Below are 24706 nucleotides of genomic sequence, written 5' to 3'. Positions count from 1 at the left end.
ATTTTTCTCTATAAATTTACATTCTCTGCTTAAATTCTCCATCTCATCCTTCAGTATATTGACCTCTCATGCTCTATTATATTATTTTAGTCACAGTTATTTTAATGTTCTGGCTTAATAACTGTAAACTGCGAGGACATTAGAGGCTTTGGATCTTGTTATCTTCCTCTAGAAGGGATTCACTTCAAGTTCTTCAGTCTCCTAGGACTGAATTGTTCTCAAGGCCTCTCAGCCATGGCAGTTGTGATGTCCAATTTCTTTCTCTTCTGTCTGGCACAGTTCAGTCTAGAGATTCTGCTCATCTTGTCAGTTCCCTCAGCAATCATTTTTAGTTAGCAGATGACACAGCAAGAGGAGTTTAGTGTTATTTTAATGTCTCTGTATTTCTCTCCTACATACCTCCTCAGATTTTGACTGCATGAGAAGCTCTCAGGATTCTTCAAATTTTTTTTTGTATGTTGCTAGCATTGGTTTGATACAATCTCACTTACCACATTCAGAAATAATTTATAAAAAATATAGTATACTTATTTAGTAGTATTTATAATATTTAATAATTTTAGTATTTAGTAATTGAGTAGTATTTGTAGGAATAAGATTTTAAAATAATAACAATATTTCTTATACCATTATTTGAGAAGTCTTTATGTAAGAATCAAACTGTTACAGCATGTGCTCAAAAACTGACTACTTTGTAATCTAAGATGAAAGGTGTAGAGTCAAATGAATAACGTTTTGGGGACAGCTTTTGACTGAGCGCATGATTTTAGTTGGATCAATTAACTGTTCTCAGCCTCAGATCATCCTTTTGTAGGAAATCAACTTTTTCAGTCTCACTTCCTCTATGAATAAAGATTATCTGATAAATGAGAAAACCCGCTGAGATCCGCAGAAAGAGGGTACAATGTAAAAGTAAAACATTGTTTTGTAAAAGGAGCTATCTCAGTAAGCGATTGCTCTATTGAGCAATCTGAACTAATTGTGATAACCTCAAAGGGTAGTAAAATACACTGATCTATGCCACCAACACTGCTATATTAGCAGATCTAGAAAGGGTGAGCAGAGATAGTAGGGAATGAGATCACAGACTTAAAAGAGTACAGGAATGGTGTGGGTATAGATTATGTAGAAGTTTTTTAGGCCACCGTGTGGACTTTGCTATTTAGAGTCAGTTAGGAAGCCAAATTAGGGTTGTAAGAAGAGGAATGTCATGATTAGATTTCCTTTTAAAATATTTCTTATATGGCTGCAATATTCTGAATAGATTAACGACAAGTAATGACAGAAACTGAAGGGGCAGTAGGAAACTTATACAATAATTTTTGCTTATCTCTTTTATTCTGTCGGGAAGGTAAATGTTTGTGAGAAGCCCACTAATAGATCATACCTCAGGCTCAGTTGGCCAGGATTGAGTTATTGCTTACTCCTGAGCTGCAAGTGTATCTAAGAAAGGAGATATCTAGTATTGTCTGTGGATATAGTGGAAGACAGACTCTGCTGGCAAAAAAAAAAAAAGGGAGAAATAGCCATTGGTTAGGCAATGAATAACGCTTTTCATGGTGATATTTAGGCTTAGAGCATTACGAATGCCTTGAAGCTATTAGGTAGGATATTAAATTGATGAAGTTATTTGAGAATAGCCTTTCTGACTGTTCCAGAAAAATGGACCAGTGGTGAGCAAGACAAGAAGTAAGGAATCCAATTAGAAAGATCTTGCCGTAATTCAGAAGACACATGATAGCATATGAAAGTGGCCTGGGATTGACTGAATGTGAGAGCTGAGGGTCATGGAGAGGAAGCATCAATGATGTTGCTCACACTAGATTTCTAGATTGGACAAATGGTTATAATATGTTGCCATTATTGACACTTGTGCTTTTGTTTTGAAGGGGAGCAAGTTTGGGAAGGAAATGATGAGATTAGCTGTGATTATGCTGAGTTTAGATGTGCCTGGAAAAAAATCTAAATAATAATATGAAATAAGCAAAGTCTGAAGCACAAGAAAAATATCAAAGCTAAACATATATATTTTAGAGTTATATACATGCTGATAATTCTGGCCAAATTATAAAATAGTTAATCCAGAAAAAACTAAGATTGAATCAAGATGATGTTGTGAACAAACACTTTCACTCTCCTGTCCTATATGCAAAGAAGGGACAGCGAGAGTGAGGCAAATAGCAGATAAAGGGAGGTTCAAAAATAAAATATATAACGGAAGAATATTTGTGATGAATTGGAAATGTTCAGTCTCAGACTATAAAGAGCATATAAAATATAATCTTTAGAAATATATAGTTTTCCTTTTTTTGGAAGATAGTGGATTAGAGGCTTTTGTATGTCTCAGCCACGTGGAAACAGGAAAATAGCACATAAAAACGAACTCTGAGAGTGTTAATTCAAGAAGAAAGACAATAATTCACCAGAATAGCCAAGGACAACCCAGACCCTGGAGAGGAGAAGGTGGGCAAGCAGTTCCTGTTATGGCTTTTGGCTGATAAATATATGAGTGAAGCCCCACTACGTGAGAGGGTTAGTTACTCTCCCTCTATGTCTCTCCTTTCCTCTGGGGATCTGTGCAACCCAGGCCAAGGGAGAGCACCACTTTTCTCTCAAGCCCTGGAGCTAACTTGGGGAGAGGCTGAGAGACAGACAGAGGGAAAGACACTGGGAAAAGCTGCAGGCATTTTCCCAGACCTAGGGCTGAGAAGAGGATGTCATTTTAAACCTAGTCTCATAGAAAATCAGATAAGGAGTGGGAGAGAGGCAGATACCACTCCCCTGGAAATCTAATCCTCACCACAGTTTACCCCTAAGGAAGGAGGGAGTGCAGCCTCCCAAAGCTCTTTTGGGTCAAAGAAAACATGAACATGGTGCCAGGTATTGAATGTAGCAGCACAAAAGCCCTGGAATAGACATGTAGGATGGATGACCCCTGCAATGGGGACATCTCTTGCCTCCATTCCCCTCTTCAGTGCACTGTTGTAGACTCAGCAGTGGCCCTTCCAGTTAGGGCCTGAGGAGTATGAGCTGAAAGAAACCACTTCTCGGCCAAGCACAGTGGCTCACACCTGTAATCCCAGCACTTTGGGAGGCTGAGGCAGGTGGATCACCTGAGGTCAGTAGTTCGAGACCAGCCTAACCAACATGGAGAAACCCCATATATACCAAAAATACAAAATTAGCCAGGTGTGGTGGTGCATGCCTGTAATCCCAGCTACTGAGAAGGCTGAGGCAGAAGGAGAATTCCTTGAACCCGGGAGGCGAATGTTGTGGTGAGCCGAGATCGTGCCATTACACTCCATCCTGGGCAACAAGAGTGAAACTCAGTCTAAAAAAAAAAAAAAAAAGAAGAAGAAAAGAAAAAGAAATCAGTTCTCAGGATTTTTTAGCCTCTCCAACCCCAATGAAGGTGAACACATGCTGAGAGAGGACACTTTTTATGCTCTCCATTGCCTCGGCCACCACCCCTATCTGTTAGCTCTTATTCTTAAGTGCCATCTGCTAAACTATAGCCTGAAATATACCACCAAACAAAAATACATCACTGCAATAAGAAACATCTGAGAAAGCCACTGCATGAATCTATCTGCAGCCAAGGAACCTGTATGGAGCCTCAGCACCTTGAAAGCACTCAAAAATAAAGCCAATTGATTATATGCAACATATATCACGGTCATGCCATCAAGAGTAAAAAGAATAAAAAATAAAGAAGTACCACTGAAATTAAAAAAAATAAAAACAAACAAAAAAAGTCTCCGAATCATCAGCTCCCTGAGATGAGAAGGAATTGGCACAAGAACTGAATGTCAGAGTTTCTCATCACCTCAAAATAATACCACTAGCTCCCAAGCAATGAATCTAAATCAGAACAAAATGTCTGGAATGACAGATATAGAACTCAGAATATGGATGACAAGGAAACTCAACTAGATTCAAGAGAAAGTTGAAATTCAACTCAAAGAAGCCAGAAAAATTATCCAAGACTTGAAAGGCAACAGAACTATATTAAGCTATATTAAGATGGAACCAAACAGAAACTTCTAGAATTGAAAATTTTCCTATAAGAACTTCAAAATTCGGTTGGAAGCCTTAACAACAGGCAAGACCAAGTAGAAGAAGGAATTTCAGAGCTCAGAGTTTGATCCTTTAAATTAACCCAGTCAGACAAAAGTTAAAAAAAAAAGAATTTAAAAAACAAACAGAGCTTTTGAGAAATATTGGTTAATGTAAAGTGACAACATTTACTATTTATTGGCTTTCCCGAGAAAGAAGATAAAGTAAGCAACTTTGAAAACATATTTGAGTATATAATTCAGGAAAATTTCCACATTCTTGCTAGAGAGGTCAACATGCAGACATAAGAAATCCATAGAACTCCTGCAAGATAATATACAAGATGACCATCCCCAGGTCACATAGTCATCAGAGTATCCAAGGTTGATGTAAAGAAAAAAAAAAAACTTAAAGGCAGGTAGAGAAAATGGTCATATTACCTATAAAAGGAAATTCATCAGACTAATAGTCTCAGCAGAATTCTCAGCAGAAATCTTATAAGCCAGAAGGAACTGGGTCCCCTTTTTAGCAGTATTAAAGAAAGGAAATGCCAGCCAAGAATTTTTATATCTTTCCACACTAAGTTACATAAACAAAGGACAAGGAAAGTCATTCCCAGACAAGCATTTGCTAAAGGAATTCATTGCCATCAGGCCAGCCTTATAGGTATGCTTAAGGACGTTCTAAACATGGAAACAACATAACAATATCTGCTACCACAAAAGCTCCCACAAGCACATAACTACAGATCCTATAAAGCAACTACACAATCAAGACTACAAAGCAACTAATTAACACTACAACAGGAAAAAATCTCTCATATCAATATTAATCTTAAATATAAATTATCAAAATGCTCCACTTAAAGGCAGAGAGTGGCAAATTTCATGAAAAACAAGAAGCATCCCTCTGCTGTCTTTAAGAAAACCATATTTATGTAATGACTCTCATAGGCTCAAAGTAATGAGAAAGAGAAAGACCTATCACACAAATGAAAAATGAAAAAGAGCAAGTGTCACTATTCTTGTATCAGATAAAACAGGCTTAAATGAACAACAGTAAAGGACAGAAGGGGATTTCATAATAATAAAAAGTCTAATTCAACAATAGGCTTAACTATTCTAAATATGCTTGCAACCAACAATGGAACAACCAAATTTATAAAACAACTATTTGTAGACCTAAAAAAGACTTATACGTACACACAATAATAGTGACATCTTCAACACCCCACTGACAGCATTAGATAGCTCATTGAGGAAGAAACTAACAAAGAAATTTGGGACTTAAATTGGAAGTTGACCAGTTGGACTTAATTGATTTCTACAGAATAGTTTATCCAACAATCACAGAATATACGTTTTTGTTCATCTGCACATAGAACATACTCTTAAGATTTACCACATGCTTGACCATAAATTCAGTATCAAACAAAATGAAAGAAAATTAGAATCATACCGAGAATTTTCTTGGACCAAAGTGGAATAAAAATAGAAGTCTCTCAAAACCACACAAGTACATGGAAACTACACAACTGACTCTTCAATGACTTTTGAGTAAACAATAAAATTAAGGAAGAAATCACAAATTTATCTAAAATGAATGGAAATAGAGGCACAACATATCAAAACCTCTGGGATGTGGCAGAAACAGTGTTAATAGGCAAGTTTATAGCTCTAAATGCCTACATCAAGTAGATCGAAAGATCTCAAATTAACAAACTAATCTCACACCTGAAGAAACTAGAAAAACAAGAACAAACTAAACCCAAAGCTAGCAGAATAAAATAAATAACTAAAATCAGAGCATAACTGCATGAAATTGAAACCCAAAAAACCATAAAAAGGATCAATAAAACAAAAAGTTGACTTTTTCAAAGGATAAGATAAATAAGATTCATAGACCACAAGCTAGCTTACCAAAGGAAAAAAAGAGAAAATCAAAATAAGCTCTTAGAAATGACAAAGATGCATGGCAACCAGTACCACAGAAATAGAAAAGATCCTCAGAGATTATATTAACATCTCTATGCACACATACTAGAAAATCTAGAGGAAATGGATAAATTCTTGTAAATCAACAACTTTCCAAGATTGAAAGAGGATGAAAAAAGAATCCCGAACAGACCAATATCAAGTAATAAAATTGAACCAATAATTTAATCCTTACTAATCCAAACAATGCTGTGGATGAGATGAATATACAGCCAAATTTTACCAGACATACAAAGAAGAGCTGCTGCCAATTCTACCAGAACTATTCCGACAAAGCAAGGAGGAGGAACTCCTTCCTAACTCCTTCTACAATACCAGTATCATCCTGACACCAAATCTGATAAAAACTCAAAAAAAAAAAAAAGTGATAACTACCGGCAACTATCACTGATTAAAATATATGAAAATATGCTCAGCAAAATATTAGCAAACCAAATCCAACAGTACACCAAAAGTTAATTCACCACAACCAAGGGGGCTTCATTCCTGGAATGCAAAAGTGGTTCAACGTACACAAATCAATAAATGTGATTTACTACAAAAATAGGATTAAAAGCAAAAACTATATGATTATCTTAATAGTTGCAGAAAAAGCATTTGATGAAATCCAGTATCCCTTCATGATAAAAATCCTCTACAAACTAGGCATTGAAGGAAAATACCTCAAACTAATGAGTCACCAATGACAAAACCATAGCCAACATCATACTCAATGGGTAAAAGTAAGAAGCATTACCCCTAAAACTGGAACAAAACAAGGATGTCCATTCTCACCACTCCTATTCAATGTACGATGGGAAGTCGTAGCCAGATAAATTAGACAAGAAAAAGGAATAAATAGCTTCCAAATGGAAGAGGAACTCAAATTATCTGCCTTCACTGACAATATGATTATATACCTAGAAAACCATAAAACTTCTGCCAAAAGACTCCTAGGTCTAATAAATGACTTCAGCAAAACCTTAGGCTACAAAATCAGTGTACAAAAATCAGTAGCATTCCTATACACCAATAATGTCCAAGCTGAGAACCAAATCAAAAACACAATCCCATTTATGATAGCCACACACACACAAATACCTACGAATACATCTAACCAAGGAAATGAAAGATCTATACAAGGAGAACTACAAAGCACTGCTGAAAGAAAACATATGTGACACAAACAAATGGAAAGGTACATCATGCTCATGGATTAGAAGAAACAAAATTGTTAAAATGGCCATACTGACCAAGGCAGTCTACAGATGCAATGCTATTCCTTTTAAGTTACCAATGCAATTTTTCACAGTATTACAAAAGACAGTCCTAACATTAATATGGAACACAATGGGAGCCCAAATATCCAAAGCAATACAAAGCTAAAGTGATACAGCCAGAGGCATCATATTAATTGACTTCAAACTAAACTACCAGACTACAGTAACCAAAACACTATGGTGCTGGTATAAAAGAGGCACATAGACAAATGGAACCACAATCCCAAAATATGTGTGAGAAAATATTGCTGAACAAATAGAGGTAATTTAAGGGAGTTGACCCTAGAATTTCTCTTGGAGAAGAGAAATTGTAGACTTATTGTCTTAGATACAGGAAAAGTAAATTGTCAACAAAAACATGTGTTACTGGAAAGTTTCTTTGAGCATGGAAACCAAATTTTTAGTCATAAATTTAAAGGGAGACAAGTCAGCATATTTGCTTATTTTTGAAAATTAGGTGGAATTTTGGATGTAATCATAATTGGAGTTTTGCCAAGTGGGTAACACAGAGGGAGAGTGAGTTAGGTGTTTTGATTTTATTAAAGAAGAAATTGTGATGATGGACCTAGAAGTACAAGCTGCATACAGAGTATATGGCAGGCCTGTGGACAGTGGTAGACACAAAAGTGGTAGAGTCAATGGATTGTATGATCCAGATAAATTAAGGCCTTGTTCATCTGTGTACACAGTAAATGAGTTGAAATGTTAGGAAGTGGTAGTGAGTCTGTTTTAAATTAAGGTTTTGGATGCCATATACATATTGGTAATAAAAATATCTAGGTAAGGAATATGAGATGAGGTGGGCAAATGGGATGAAGAAAAATATTTTAAATGAGGATGTGAAAGATCTTGAATTTAAAGTGGTATGGACCTTAGAACTAGTAAATCTTGAAGGCTACATAATAAGCAACAATGATTAGCAATAAAGAGACGTATGATGACCCAGGTGTTAAAACTTAAATGAAAGCTTTATATTGATCACAAAATTTCAAAATAGCTTGGGGTATAGCCAGATGACATGAGTTTCAAAAACGTTAGGATTATAGGAAGTAATGAGAAATATCTGAAACCACCAATTAGGAGCTAGTAGAACACTCCTCTACCTCCAGACACAGGCCTGTGGTAGGGATGTGGTGTGGGAGAAATAAGTAGCTACCCTTAAGAGAGCTATAGAAGAAATGACTCTTAGAAAGTTGAATTATGAGAAAGAATGTGTGGAGAGGAAGTTTAAGGTGTAGGAGAGATCTGTCGGTTAAAACATATGTTTTAAAGGGGATGGTGGAAGGATTTGAAGAATTAAGGAAGAGTCTGAGATGAGGAGATAGAGAGCAGGGAAGAATTGAGATAAAAAATATGTAAAACAAAGATACCTTACTTGTCTTTTAATTAAAAATGAATAATTGATTCTCATTATAGCCTCCTGAAGCTTGACCATGGTGGTGATTATGGCATCAGAGTTGGCTCAAGTGATAGTTCTGTGGAAGACTCAGAGCTCTGTTGGCCTCACTTACATATCACTGAGTGTGGTGACACAGCTGAGAAGTGGCTGAATACACCATTGCACATGCAGCTAGATGGCTTCACATTACCCTAGAACCTCTGAAACTTTGTAGGCTGTCTTTTACATACAGATTTGGGCTGATATTTCCTGTTGCATACTAGTATTTTGTGCATTTAGCTGCTAATGATTGTCTTAATATGTGTATTAGCCAGGGTTCTCTAGAGGGATAGAACTAATAGGAGAGATATATATGTGTGTGTGTGTGTGTGTGTGTGTGTGTGTGTGTGTATAAAACAGGATATATATATGTAAAAAACAGGATATATATATATATATATACACACACACACACATATATATATATATAATGGTGTGTTTATTAAGTATTAACTCAACCATCAAGAGGTCCCACAATAGGCCATCTGTAAGCTGAGGAGCAAGGAGAGCCAGTCTGAGTCCCCCAGCTGAAAAGCATGGAATCCAGATGTTCCAGGGCAGGAAGCATGTAGCACAGGATAAAGATGTAGGCCGGGAGGCTAGGCCAGTCTAGTCTTTTCACGTTTTTCTGCCTGCTTTATATTGTAGCCATACTGGCAGCTCATTAGCTGGTACCCACTCAGATTAAGGGTTGGTTTGCCTTTCCCAGCCCACTGACTCAAATATTAGTCTGCTTTGGCAACACCCTCACAGACACACCCAGGATCAAGTTGACACCCAGTATTAATCACCACAAGTCCCCCCTTGTCAGCTTGAACCCATATACATCTTCTGAGATAATACACAATATTCAAATAAAGACAATAATAGGGTTATAATTACAGATGATATAATGCAACTATCCTTTGTACAACCAGAAACACACCAATCAGAAATGCAAATACTATCATGTAAAGTTAACAATACTTACATGCTGATATGAAGTCAATAAATCTTATGTCACATGATAAAGGAAAAAGGAAATAAAATATATTTTCTTAGTACAAGTGTATACATGCACAAACATGTTTTTAACAAAAGAAGGAGGAAATACTCATGGTAATTACAGTCCTTGTTTCTGCAGCTGGTCACGTGACCACAGCTGGTATTGATGACTACCTCTTTCTACTACCCATTCTGTATTCCCTTTGCTTTCAGCAAGCACCTCAGCAGGTCATAACTCTTTTCCTGGTGGAGTGACCCAAACCCTCATTCCTGAAGGATCTGGACCATTTGTAATCCTGCCTGGATTGGGCTATTGCAGTTTCCCATTAACCTTAATCAGAGGGCATGATAATACTAAGAGACGCTCTAATGGATCTCCTGTATTCCATGCATACTCTTCCTCACCGCCCTTGTGGAGTAGTAGACTGATTTCATCTTGATAGTCCAGGTCAGCTGCCCCAGCCAACGCTGTAACTTCCTTCTCAGCCTGATGAATTAGAGATAGGAGGAGCCCAAAGTGTCCAGGTGGCAATCTTAACTTCCAGTTTAATGGAATCATTGTTCTGTCTTCTGGTGGCAGTGTTCCTGTCTCTGGAACTAAGACCTCTAGGCCAGCAGAATGTAAAGTCACAGGAACAGGAAGCAAAAGTTTTGCTAGTGGATCAGTAGGGGTGATGATGAGTGGTGCCACTTCCACTTCCACCCCTTGATTCCTGGACCTGTGAATCCTGGCTATGGGAGAAACAATACCATATATTGGATGCTGATTCAGAGCATAGACAGCCTTCTAAGGAAATTTGCCCCAGCCCTGCAAAATATTGTCCCCTAGTTGGCACTGTAATTGTAACTTCAAAAGGCCACTCCACTGTTCTGTCAATCCAGCTGCCTCAGGATGATGGAGAACATGGTAAGACCAGTGAATTCCGTAATCATGAACCCACTGCCACACTTCTTTAGGCGTCATGTGAGTGCCTTGGTCAGAGGCAATGCTGTATGGAATACCATGATTGTGGATAAGGCATCCTGTGAGTCCACTGATGGTAGTCTTGGCAGAAGTGTTGTGTGAAGGACAGGCAAACCCATATCCAGAGTAAGTGTCTATTCCAGTGAGGACAAACCTCTGTCCTTTCCATGATGGTAGAGGTCCAATGTCTGCCACCAGCTGACTGATCACCCTGAGGAATGGTGCCATATCGAGGGCTAAGTGTTGGTCTCTGCTGCTGGCAAATCGGGCTTTCAGCAGTGGCTATAGCCAGGTCAGCCTTGGTGAGTGGAAGTCCATGTTGCTGAGCCCATGCATAACCTCCATCCCTGCCGCCATGGCCACTTTGTTCATGGGCCCATTGGGCAATGAAAGGGGTAGATGGGGAAAGAGGCTGAGTGGTGTCCACAGAACAGGTCATCCTATCCACTTGATTATTAAAATCCTGCTCTGTTGAGGTCACTCGTTGGTGAGCACTCACATGGGATACAAATAGCTTTACAGGTTTTGACCACTGACAGAGGTCTATCCACATACCTCTTCCCCAAATTTTTCTTTTTCTTTTTCTTTTTTTTTTTTTTTTTTTTTTTGAGATGGAGTCTCGCTCTGTCACCCAGGCTGGAGTGCAGTGGTGTGATCTTGGCTCGCTGCAAGCTCCGCCTCCCGGGTTCACACCATTCTTCTGCCTCAGCCTCCTGAGTAGCTGGGACTACAGGCGCCCACCACCATGCCCAGCTAATTTTTTGTGTTTTTAGTAGAGACGGTGTTTCACAGTGTTAGCCAGGATGGTCTCAATCTCCTGACCTCGTTTGTGATCTGCCCGCCTCGGCCTCCCGAAGTGCTGGGATTACAGGTGTGAGCCACCGTGCCTGGCCCCAGATTTCTTTGTCACCAATTTTCCGATCATGCTTCTGCCAAGACCCTGAACATCTAGCAAACCACTGGCTACAGCCCGTGAATCAGTATATAATCACACATCTGGCCATTTCTCCTTCCATGCAAAGTGCACAACCAGGTGCACTGCTCGAACCTCTGCCCACTGGGAAGATTTCCCTTCACCACTGTCCTTCAGGGATGTCCTGGAAAGGGGCTGTAATGCTGCAGCTGTCCACTTTCGGGTGGTGCCTGCATATCGTGTAGAACCATCTGTGAACCAGGCCCTAGTCTTCTCTTCCTCTGTCAATTGATCATAGGGAACTCCCCACGAGGCCATCAGTGCAGGCTGGGGGAGAGAAGGCAGAGTGGCATTCCATGGGCATTTGAGCAACTTCCTCATGTAACTTGCTTGTGCTTTCAGAACCTGCTCAAGCCCGATCACGTATATACAACTTCCATTTGATGATGGAATGCTGCTGTGCATGGCCCACTTTATGGCTAGATGGGTCAGAAAGCGCCCAGTTCATAATAGGCAGTTCAGGTTGCATGGTGACTTGATGACCCATGGTCAAATGTTCAGTTTCTAGCAAAGCCCAGTAACAGGCCAAAAGCTGTCTCTCAAAAGGAGAGTAGTTATCTGCATAATATGGCAGGGCCTTGCTCCAAAATCCTAGAGGCCTCCGCTGTGATTCACCTATGGGGGCCTGTGAAAGGCTCCAAACAGCATCCCTATCTCCACTGACACCTCAAGTACCATTGGATCTGCTGGGTCAGATGGCCCAAGTGGCAGAGCAGCTTGCACAGCAGCCTGGACCTATTGCAGAGCCTTCTTCTGTTCTGGACCCCACTCAAAACTGTCAGTCCTTTGGGTCACTTACTAAATGGGCCAGAGTAACACACCCAAATGAGGAATGTGTTGCCTCCAAAATCCAAATAGGCTCACTAGGCATTGTGCCTCTTTCTTGGTTGTAGAAGGGGCCAAATGCAGCAACTTATCCGTTTCCCATTAACCTTAGAAGGAATATCTCAACAGACCCCACACCACTGGACCCCTAAAAATTTTACTGACCCCTGAATTTTAGTCAGATTTATTTTCCATCCTCTGGCGCATAAATGTCTCACCAGTAAGTCCAGTGTATTTGCTACTTCTTGCTCCCTGGATCCAATCAGCATAATGTCATCAATGCAGTGGACCAGTGTGATATCTTGTGGAAGTGACAAGCAATCAAGGTCTCTCCGAATAAGATTATGACACAAAGCTGGAGAGTTGATATACCCCTGAGATAGAATGGTAAATGTATATTGCTGGCCTTGCCAGCTGAAGGCAAATTGCTTTGGGTTGGCCTTATGGACAGGAATGGAGGAAAAGGCATTTGCCAAGTCAATGGCTGCATACCAGGTACCAGGTGATGTGTTAATGTGCTCAAGTAGTGAAGCCACATCTGGTACAGCAGCTGCAATTGGAGTCATCACTTGGTTAAGCTCATGATAATCCACTGTCATTCTCCAAGATTCATGTGTCTTCTGCACAGGCCAAATGGGAGAGTTGAATTGGGATGTGGTGGGAATCACCACTCCTGCATCTTTCAAGTCCTTAATTGTATCACTAATCTCCACAATCCCTCCAGGAATGTGATATTGTTTTTGATTTACTGTTTTTTTAGGTAGAGGTAGCTCTAATGGCTTCCATTTGGTCTTTCCCACTAACAGCCCTCACCCTACCAGTCAGGGAACCAGTGTGGGGGTTCTGCCAGCTGCTAAGTATGTCTATGCCAATTATGAATTCTGACACTGGGGAAATGACTACAGGATGAGTTTGGGGACCCAGTAGATCCACTGTAAGTCAGACCTGAGCTAAAACACCATTAATTACCTGACCTCCATAAGCCCCTACTTTAACTGGAGGACCACAATGATGTTTTGGGTCCCCTGAAATCAAAATCAGCTCACAGCCAGTGTCCAGTAGTCCCAGAAATGTCTGATCATTTCCCTTTCCCCAGTGCACAGTTACCTGGTAAAATGCCAGAGGTCTCCTTGAGGAAGGATGGGAGAATGATTAATAGCATAAATTGTTGGTAGTGTAGTGGGGTTCTTCCTCAAGGGCACCTGGCCTCCCCTTCATTCAAGGGGTTCTGGGTCTGTAAACTGGCTCAAGTCTGGACATTGGTTGAGGGGCCGTGATTCTCTTTTTTTGTAATTCAAATTAATCTTTTATCCATTCAACCTAGAAGTTTTCTGCTTATATAAATTAAGTAGGAATGAAGTAGGCTTCCTGTCAATTTCACTTCTAGGAACACCATGATTAACTAGCCAATGCCAGAGCTCTACATGAGTCAGACTATTCTATTGCGCTTTGCCTCTGCTGTCCATTATGGTAGCTATGCCCACCTTGCCTTTGAAAGGTTGAGGTTCCTTGCCTTGGAAGGTTGAGTACTGCCACTCGGCCACTGCCATCTGGGGATCCAATTCTTCCCATTGTATTTACATTTCGTGGTTGAGTGACTGCAGTTCCCACTGTTAGATCTGACATACAGAGAAGAGCAATTACAGGGCTCTTCAAAGATACAGGTGCTGCCCTTACAAATCTCTTTTGCAAGGCATTGATCAAGGGTATATCTTCTGGACTGTCCCAGCTGGGATGACTATCCGGTCTAAAGTGACTAATCCACTCCACTACCCCAATCTCCCTAAGCCTTTGGATCCCTTCCTCTACATTAAACCAAGGTAGATCAGTCATTTTCAGCTTGCGCACAGTGGGCCGTCTTTTCATCCATATTTCAGCTAAGCAAGCAAATAAACTATTAGAACTTTTTTTTAACACCCCAAGCTGCAACATTAAATGCAGAGTCCCAGTTAGTGGGCCCAAATCAATAAATTTGGCCTGATCCAACTCTATGTTCCTTCCACCATTATCCCACAGCCTTAATATCCATTCCCATGTCTGTTCTCCAGATGTCGGCTTACATAAATTAGAAAACACAAAGCAGTTATTTTCTAGTGTAGCACAGCTCCTCGTGGGTCACATCTGAACCTCACCTGTAGGGGCCCGCCAGGACTTTAGTCAAGTTATAGGTCTAGAAGCAAACAGGGGTGTTGGAGGTGGCTCCTGAGGTGAATCAACATTATCTTGCCTGGCAACTGCCTCATAGTCACACCCAGGATCAATACTTTCCACCCTTCAATCCAATCAAGTTGACACTCAGTATTAACCATCACAATATATGTGTGTATATGCCCCCATAACATGCCCTATTTGTAAAGTGGCATTTCCTTCTCATTACATTCTATATGAACTTACTATTTGTTACAGTAACTGCTGGAGTGCTTACAAATTTTAAAAATATATGTTTTATACCTATGTGTAAATACCTAATGATAGCATGTATATAAACACAGATGACAAATACATCAATGCAAATAAATGTACTAAATTGCTGTTATTTCATTAAAATAATGTAAAATATATGCAATAGGTAAAATAATATAAATGTATGGTATGCAATAATAAGAGCTAACATTTCTTGTCTCATGTTATATGTTAGATGCAATCCTAAAACTGTTACATATATTCTCTTACCTAGTATTCATGAATGACACTATAAAGTAAGTACTATTATTAACCACATTTTCTAAATGAGCACATTGAAGCATAAAGAGATTAAAGAATTTGCACGTGGACCACTCACATATTTTGGACAGAGACCATGATTTAAACTCTGACTCCAGACCCAACACTTTTAATTATTATGCTATTCTGTTTCTCAGTCAGTGCACAGCATAGAGTTTTATACTCAAATTATTACATCAAGGAATGATAATTTAATGAAGTGAAACATCATTTACTTTGACACAAGAGCATATATTGAGATATGAGAAAAAGTATTAACTTATATTTTGTTAAAGTTTAAATATTTGCCACTAATTTATTATTTCACTCACTATTGCATGCCTATGTTCATGATAATGTTAAACTATGAGAGGGATTGGTTAAGAGTAAACAAAATATGTTATTTAACTAATAGATAATATATGCTATGAACACAAATGTGTGTGTGTGTATGTATGTGTGTGTGTATGTATGTCTGTGTGTGTGTGTATGTATGCTAGTTGAAATAATTCAAGTTCCATGTTACTTGAAAGAATTGAAGCACTAGGAAAGTCGGTGATTACTTCAGGCTAAAGGAGTAATGAGCGAGAATTAACCACAAGGAGAGTTGAGCTGAGCTATGAAGTATGTAATATGGGAATTTCAAGTAGAAGTACCAGTGAGCATACACCAATAGAAAAAATTGTATATTTACACAATGGCAACTAGCTTGATTTAGTTGGAGAGCTATTGTTTACAAATAAGAAGTAATGGTCAGTAGGATAGAATAATAAATAGAAAAAACATTATTGAAGGCATGGATTAGATGATAATTTTTTCAAGTTTATTTAAGATATAGTGAAGGATCTGAAAATGTTCTATCAAAAAATGCTGTGATGATAACAGCTATATTTTGGAAAGATTAATCTGGAAGATGTTAATAAGTCAACACAAGAATTTCTCAATTGTAAAATCACTATGGGGGCTTTTATAATAAATGAGGGAAAAAGGAGGCTCTTTTTAGACTTTTCCTTAATTTAAACAGTAAAGTTTGGTAGCTTTAATTTTATAACTACATGACCTTAGAGAGAAATTACTAATCTCCTATTTCAAACCCCTAAAACTTCTGATAGCAATTAAAGAAAATAAAACCTAAACTAACATTAAATTTTTTACTAAATAATAAAATGTTCTTAGAATATATTCCTCAGTTTAATTTTTTCCTCATAGTTGTTTCTGTGTGAGTGGGTGTGTGAGTACTCCATGGGTGTTATGATATGCAATGAATCCCACTTCCTCTTTGTGTTCTGAAAGAGGCAGTAAATAACAATGAGCAACTCAATATACTCCTTTGCTTTCATCACTTCAGCCTTATATTGGATGAAATAACTGTTTAAAAAATAAAACCTACTATGACTAAAGACCATGTTCTGCAATAGCAGCTGAAGATCTCTCCTGCCAAAATCCATCGCACAAGAACAGCATTTGACACACCTACATTTATCCACCATCTTTTAAATTTTTGTATTGAAACCTCCACTTTCATCAAATAAATAACATACAAGAAACTATATATGATATATAATTATTGTATATAATAAAATTGTTTTATTTATACTTTATTATATACAATAATTACATATAATTTTATATATAATTTATAAGATAGTATAAAGTATTATAATTATATATAATTTTAAAGTGGCAAGCAGGGCAATATATATGAGAGTTAAAGATTCATACCATCAATTACTTTTTATACTTGGTTCGGTTCTGTTATATTTTAGGTAACTAAACATCTGGAAGTTTCTGACCTCAAGAGAAAAAATTATTTCCAAAATCCTTCAAAGTTAAGAATTAATAATGGCTTAAGTGCAAGTTTAGTTACCTTTTCTGAAAGAAGTTAAACCCACTGTAGGTGAGTAGTACTGAATATTTTTTTCTCTAATTAGTGAGAAAGCTTTCATGTTTGGTCCCATTATTATGCCCGAACGTTTCCAGATTATTATTGCAGGTCCAGTTATTTTTGTAAGAAAATTGGCCGTAGGAAACTTTACCTTTAAAATAATCCTGACAAATAAAAATGAATTTGCATTTTAATATTCCATTATTATATAAGCATAGAATGTAACAAAAAAACTTGAAGAATTAGCAGAACTTAGGACTGATAACTCTACATACTCAACTGCTTTTGTATTCTCTTCTCGGTTTAGATGGAAAAACAAAAACAAAGTGAAAAGCGTGACATTCATTGTGCTGTATTATTTCTGTGATTAAACATGTAATTTGGAAGTAAGAACACATTGTAAATATGGCTAAACAAAACATTCCTCCTTTATGTAGAGGGGGTAATTAGGCATATGTGGCTGACAATTCCAGGAGCCCAAAAGTGGGGTTTTCTTCCCAGTAATCTAAACTTGTCAAATGTATTTTTAAATGAAATGTTTCTCAGCTTTCTTTGTTTTGGAATTCAGGAAGTTGTCAGCATATACTAAGTCCAGATATCTAAATGTGCCGAAAATGATGTGTGCAGTATCTAAAAATATTTGTTTTTAAGGCAAGCAACATACAAATTTAAAATAAATCAGTTATTCATTCTTTTTCCTTGTCTATTTCTAGATATGAAAGCTGAATTATTCTCCTCTTTAAGCAACAACCTTCAGCTGAAGCTAGGATTTCTCTACAAATGTCAGGACTTTATTTGGTTCAGAGAAATTGGGTAGTCTTTAATGAAATCTAGGAATTTTGTCTATTTGCTGAACTGTTTTATAATATTTCATAAGAGTAATCATAGACTGTTTTTTTTGGCCTGCCAAGACATTTGACACTGCTGATATTTTGAAAATGCATATACACCTCAGTTATCTGAAAACAAGATTTTCTACAACCTCAGCTAGCCAGTGAAGTCCCAATGTTTATGAAGATTTTCCAGCCACCCAACCGTCAAAATCTGTGTCTTATTCTAGAAGGGATCATTGGCTCTTACATTGAATTGATTGACTCTATTGTAATAATATTAATAAACTTGTTTTGAAATATTCTCTTCTACAGCAAATTATATAAAATAAGTTAGAAAAATTGACAGAAAGATACATTTAGTACTAAAGATCTCTTAGGCACAGGAGATGAAATGAACGACAACTTTATCAAAGGTACCAAAAAGCAATGATATGGAAATTGTATTTAGTGACAGAAAACAGCTTGTATACTTTCATCGTCTTGGACAGTATCACTATATTAATATTCAGCTCAGTCACTCATGTTTCTTAGAAACATGAGTCATTTTTTAAAAGCTAAATTAGGTTCCATATATTATTTTTAAAGGGGCATGGCAGTGCATCAAATATTAGATTGATATCTCTCAGGGGGAAAATAATTATTCTTTCTTTTAAGCTTCATGGCTTAAATGTATCTTTAGAAAATTACTCCACAGGTAAAAATTCATTCCCCAAAAATGGAAAGGTGAAGTGGTATTAGTGGATATAATATGCCAGTTATTGAAAACTGAAATTGGAATGACTTATCACTAATCATTCTAAAAACAATCTTTTTTTTTTACATTGTAGAAACTGTTTTAGTTTACATTATTTTGTTTTGATAGAAGCAGGAGGCAGAGAAATTCTAGGCAGAAAGGGGCATGTCCCTGGCAAAACCCCACCTTTGAGCCAAAAAGCCTGAAACCCATGGCCTAAAGTCAGAATTTCTATCCCTGCTTGCCCACTCACTTCCAATTGGTTCTTTCTGAATAATGTATTTTTACCAATCAAATGTTGCCTTTTCCAAAACTACCTATAGCCTGCCCCACTCCCCATCCTGTGACTATAAAGACCCCAGACTCGGTTGGTAGAGGAAGAGAAGTGGTAGAGGACGAAAAGTCAAGTAGTGAGGCAATTTAACTTCAGAGGGATGGCTTAACATTGGAGAAGAGCCAGCTGGAGATGGCCAGACTTCAGGGAAGATTATGTGCCTGTTCCATCCCTTCTCCAGCTCTCCTCTCCACTGAGAGCCATCTCCATCACTAAATAAAATTCTCCACCTCCAGCATTCTTCAAGTGTCTTTGCAACCTCATTCTTCTTGGACGCTGGACAAGAGCTCAGGACCCACTGAGTGTTGGTACCAAAAAAAGGCTTTCAAAGTGGTCCTTTGCTCTCACTGGTGGAGGGCAGCCACCCTATGTTATGAGGCAAGGGGGCCGTTGAGCTGATAACACACTGCTGTCCATGAAAGGCAAAGCTAAGAGAACATTGTAACATGCCCTTTAGGGTCACAGGTACTTCCATTTGGGATGGGGCCCACACAGAGCCTGCTCCTGCCAGAGCCCAAAGCAGCACTTGTTCACCCACATCTGGTTGGGCTGTGAGGCCTGCATTGGAGCCTGCTCCCGCAGATACCCAGAAGGGCTGGCCGAAACCCACACTCACTCTCTGAATTGCTCCATGTGCTACAAGAGGTTGAGTATGGTGGGCCAAGTAAATGGGGCACTCATGTGGCAAGTGCAACAAAGCGGTCAAGAAAATCTCCTGAATCAATTTCACAGCCACAACTTTGTGAATTGTATATTCAGAGAAAACTGAGGATTAATGAGATTGAAATGGTTTGGATTTGTGTTCCCAACCAAATGTCATGTCAAATTGTGATCCTCAACGTTGAAGGAGGGGCTTGGTGGGAGGTTATCAAGCCGTGGGGATGGACTTCCTCCTTGCTGTTTGTCTGATAGTGAGTGAATTCTCAGGAGATCTGGTTATTTAAAAGTGTGTAACCCCTCCCTTTTTCTGTCTCTTTCTCTTTCTCCAGCCATGTAAGATGTGCCTGCTTCCCCCTCGCCTTCTGGCATGACTGTAAGTTTGCTGAAGCCTCCCAGCCATGCGTCCTGTAAGGCCTGTGGAACTGTGAGTTAATTAAACCTCTTTTCTTTATAAATTACTGAGTCTCAGGTAGTTATTTATAGCAATGTGAGAATGGACTAATACAGAAAATTGGTACTTGGAGTAAGGCATTACTAAAAAGATACCTGAAAATATGGAAGTGACTTCAGAACTGGGTAATGGGCAGAGGTTGGAATACTGTAGAGGGCTCAGAAAAAGACAGAAAGATGAGGGAAAGTTTGGAATTTCCTAGAGAGTTGTTAAACTGTTGTGATGAAAATGCTGATAGTGTTATGGACAATGGATTCCAGGCTTAGGATGTTTCAGATGGAGATGACAAACTTATTGAGAACTGGAGCTAAGGTCACTTTCGTTATGCATGAGCAAAGAGATGATCCGAAACCGGAACTTATATTTAATAGGGAAGCAGAGCATAAATGTTGGGAAAATTTGCAGCCCAGCCATGTGGTAGAAAAGAAAAACCCATTTTCTGGGGAGCAAAGTAGTTTAGGTAGTTTTCTATGGCAATGTGAGAATGGACTAATACAGAGATTAAGTGAATCATCCCAAGTCACAGAGCTGATAAATGGCAGAATGTGGGCATACACATAAATGTCATCAAAGCAGTTTTTTTTTCTGTTTCCTTTAAGACCTTCCATTTCCACTTTTATTTAGATATTATACATATCAGTATAAATATGTCACATTATAGACCAGATAGAATCAACAGATAAGTGAAACTCACATCTTATTACAGTAAATCATTTTATTCCTTTGAATTCCAAGATGAAATTGAAAGTACTTTACTATGGCAAAACCAATCGGCATTATCCTGAGTTTCCAACTCTTGCTAAAGAAGCCTAGCTTTAATTTACAAGACACAGAACTCCTGCTAAGGTTGTACATGCAGGAAGGGCTTTTGAAATTTTTTACTATTTTAAAAAATGTTGCTCATTCTCCTTTTCTCAAATGGCTTTGTGCCATTGTATATTTCCACCAAGACAGCAGAGGCAGACAAAACAAGGAAATAGGTAAGAGTCTTCCAGAATCAGGTTCCACAGATGGAAATCCAGCCTTTCCACTTCCTTAGATTTGTGACTTTTAACAAGTTATTTATTGCTAAGTGCCTCGTATTTTCTTCTGCAAATGATAATATTAATATTATTTACCTCACAGCTTGTTGTGAAGATTAATGAGTGGAAACTCATTTATATAGGTTAAAAGCTGTGTGTAAAATGCACCTTACGAGCATTACAACAACTCTAAGATGTAGGTGTCTCTATCTTTGTTTTGGAGATGAGGGAAGTGCTTGAGTCATAGAACGTTAACTAACTTGTCCAGTATCAAACTGATGTGTATGGCAGTGCAGGAAATAAAACACAAGCATGATTATAAAGCCTCTATTTTAACCAGTTTGATAATATATTAACCTAGATCTAGGTGGTGTGTGAAATGTCATATTCCCTAAAGTGGTACATTTTTAATGAGTTCAGTAAATGTAAAATTATATAAGTTTGCTTTTCATAAAACTAGACACTCCACTGATTTCTTAAAAAAATGTTTCTAAAGGGTACCTTAGAATTCAAGGCTAAGTAGTTTACCAAAGATAACACTTTACTGACAAAAGTTGCCCTTACCAAATAATAACAGTTACCATTTATTGAGCAACTACTATATTTTAGCCTTTTTCTTACATTATATCCAGATCTCATAAAAACAATGTAACATAGAGACCTATATGTGCAGATGAGCACACTGAGGCTTTTAAAATTTTGGGACATTCACTTAAAGATATCCAAGTATAAAGCTGTAGACCTGTGAAATGAAACCAAGTTGGCTTAGCTCCCAAGTCTATAACTTTTCTACTCTGCAAAAGTGGCAATTACTATAATCTCCCCTGATGGCAAAACATTATATTTACTATGTAAGCACCTACCTAAAGATAATATCTTTATTCATATGAGATAATGTACCTGACATGCTTCCACATTCTTTTTGCTTTATTGTGAACTCAAGAATATTTATGTTAATTCCTTGATTTAATTTGTCATCCATCCTGCTGCCCATTCAACCATCCATCCCTCCATATATGCAACCCTATTCACTCTTTGTTTCATATACCCATTGAACTAATAGGTATTGAACATTTCCTCTGTGCTAGAACTCTGCTTGGTGTTGAGAAAGAAGTGCTATTTTATTTGTGTGTGTGGGGGGAGGGGGGTGGGTGTATAAAACAAGTCTAATTTATAAGGGGAAAATAACACTTTCTTGAGAAGTCATGATTAGCTAGAAGCCTAAAATGAGTTAGCTACTCAAAGGCGAGAGGTGGTTGTATTTAAAGTCTTATTCTTCCAAGTTTTCTTGGACCATCCAATCTTCTCTGAAGAGCACATCAGTGTGCTCTATTTTTTGTCTCTGGTACTCAACTAGTCACTTATTTCCATTAAGGATGGGCAGTGATAAAGGGGTTTGGGGAATGTTTAAATCATTTGAGAAAGCCATATTGACTTCTTGTCCTATTGCTTGTGGTAGTAAACGTGCAAATCATGGCCTAAAGGCAAAAGCAAACAAACAAACAAGCAAAAAAATACTTTGTACTCTGTCATAAATAAAAATCTGCAGAATTACCCTAGTCTTCAAAATTAATGGAATCTTGGGCATTTTCCATACACTACTCATTCCATAATTATTTTATCTATTAATTCAGTTGACCTCTGAAGAAATGAAACAAGCTTTGTATATATGATAACCATGTGAGAGAGTTGCAGTCATTACAAAATAGACGGATTAACCCTAAACTCAGGAAATTAGCAATTTTGTGTGTATGTGTGTATATACACATTTAAATATCTGTTGTGTGTTTTGCATGTGGTTTTAAAAAATCTGATTAGCTAGTTTTTTCTCAAATCTGGACTCTCTTGAACATATTTTGAGGGAGTAATTCTGTTCTCTTCTGAGTTCTTTTGTTTCTGAGTCTTCCTTTTACACATGAAATGTGAACATACATTCTGCCATATAATTTATTCATTTATTTATTATTTAAAGAGCTATCCATCAAGCTCCTGTCATCATCTGTTAGAAATTCATTAGAGTCTTGGACACATAAGGAAACAAATTAGCATCCCATGCCTCATCAAATTTATATTACATGTAGCGAAGACAAACAATAAACCAGCAACTACATGTTCACTGTGTCAGGTGGGGCTAAGGAGATAATTAAGGTTAGGCAAAGAACATGTACCTTGTGTAAATTATATGGTTAGAAAAAACTTTTCTAATGGAACTGGTACTTGAAAACAGACATACAGTTATCTTGCAAAAGCCTTTAAGGCAGATGAAGAGCAAGTGCAAAGGCTCTGAGACAGGAACTTGCTTAGTATATTCATTTTGACTGCAACAAGAAGGGAGATAAAGTGGTAGATACTGAGGCTAGAAAAAAAGTAGAGATATTGAGGATACATGCCTAATCATTCAGGGCATGGCGAGCTGTTTTAAGAACTTTGGGTTTTTTTTTTTTATAGATTTGGGGGTACAAGTGCAGTTTTGTTCTTGTACTATGGGTATATTGCATAGTAATAAAGTCTGGGCTTTTCTTACACTGATCACCAGAATAGTATACTTTGTACCCAACAGGTAATTTTTTAGCCCTAAACTCCCTCCCACCCTCTGACCTGTGGAGTCTCCAGTGTCTGTTATTCCACTTTGTATGTCAACATATACCCATTGTTTAGCTCCCACTTACGAATGAGAACATGAGGTATTTGACATTGAGTTGCTTTACTTGGATAATGGCCTCCAGTTCCATTCATATTGCTGCAAAATACATGATTTTCTTTTTTTTTATGGATTACTAGTATTCCTTTATATATTTGTAAAAGATGACTGGATAAAGAAAATGTGGTATATGTGTATGTGTGTGTATATAAGTAATATACACACACACCATATTTTCTTTATCCAGTCTTCTGTTAATGGACACAGGTTGATTCCATGACTTTGCTATTGTGAATAGTGCTACAATAAGCATACAAGCTCAGATTTATTTTTAACACAATGATTTCTTTCCCCTTGGGTGGATACCCATTAGTGGGATTGCTGGATTGAATGCTAGTTTTATTTTTATCTCTTTGAGGAATATCCATACAGTTTCTCATAGAGTTTATAACTGATTTCCATTCCCACTAACAGTGTATAAGCATCCCCTTTCTCCACAATCTAACCAACATCTGTTGATTTCTTACTTTCTGAAAATAGGCATTCGGACTGGTGTAAGATGACACATCATTGTGGTTGTAATTTACATCTCTCTGATTAAGATTAGAGAAATGTTAGTGGTGTTGAGCATTTTTTCATATTTGTTGACTGCTTTTATGCCTTCTTTTGAAAAATGTGTGTTCATGTACTTTGCTCATTTTTAAATTTTTTTCTTCTTGAGTTGTTTGAGTTCTTTGCAGATTCCGAATATGAGGCATTTGTCAGCTGCATAGTTTTCAAATATTTTCTTCCATTCTATAGGTTGTCTGTTTGCTCTGGTGATTATATATTTTGCTGTATGAAAGATTTTCAGTTCAATTAAGTCCCATTGTTTATTTTTCATTTTGTTGCATTTGCTTTTGATACCTGGTCATAAGTATTTTGCCCAAGCCAGTGTACAAAAGAGTTTTT

General features: G+C 37.7%; 1 pseudogene; it reads right to left on the bottom strand.

Annotated features, from left to right (window-relative positions):
- Window positions 1-10097: 10097 nt before the first annotated feature.
- LOC129393435 (uncharacterized) lies at window positions 10098-13555 on the bottom strand (annotated as a pseudogene).
- Between the last annotated feature and the right edge of the window lie 11151 nt (window positions 13556-24706).

The sequence above is a fragment of the Pan paniscus genome, chromosome 9 (genome assembly GCF_029289425.2).
Source record: "Pan paniscus chromosome 9, NHGRI_mPanPan1-v2.0_pri, whole genome shotgun sequence".
NCBI classification, from domain to species: domain Eukaryota; kingdom Metazoa; phylum Chordata; class Mammalia; order Primates; family Hominidae; genus Pan; species Pan paniscus.
Note: the sequence above shows the minus strand (reverse complement) of the source record. Positions and strands in the feature narration are given on the sequence as shown.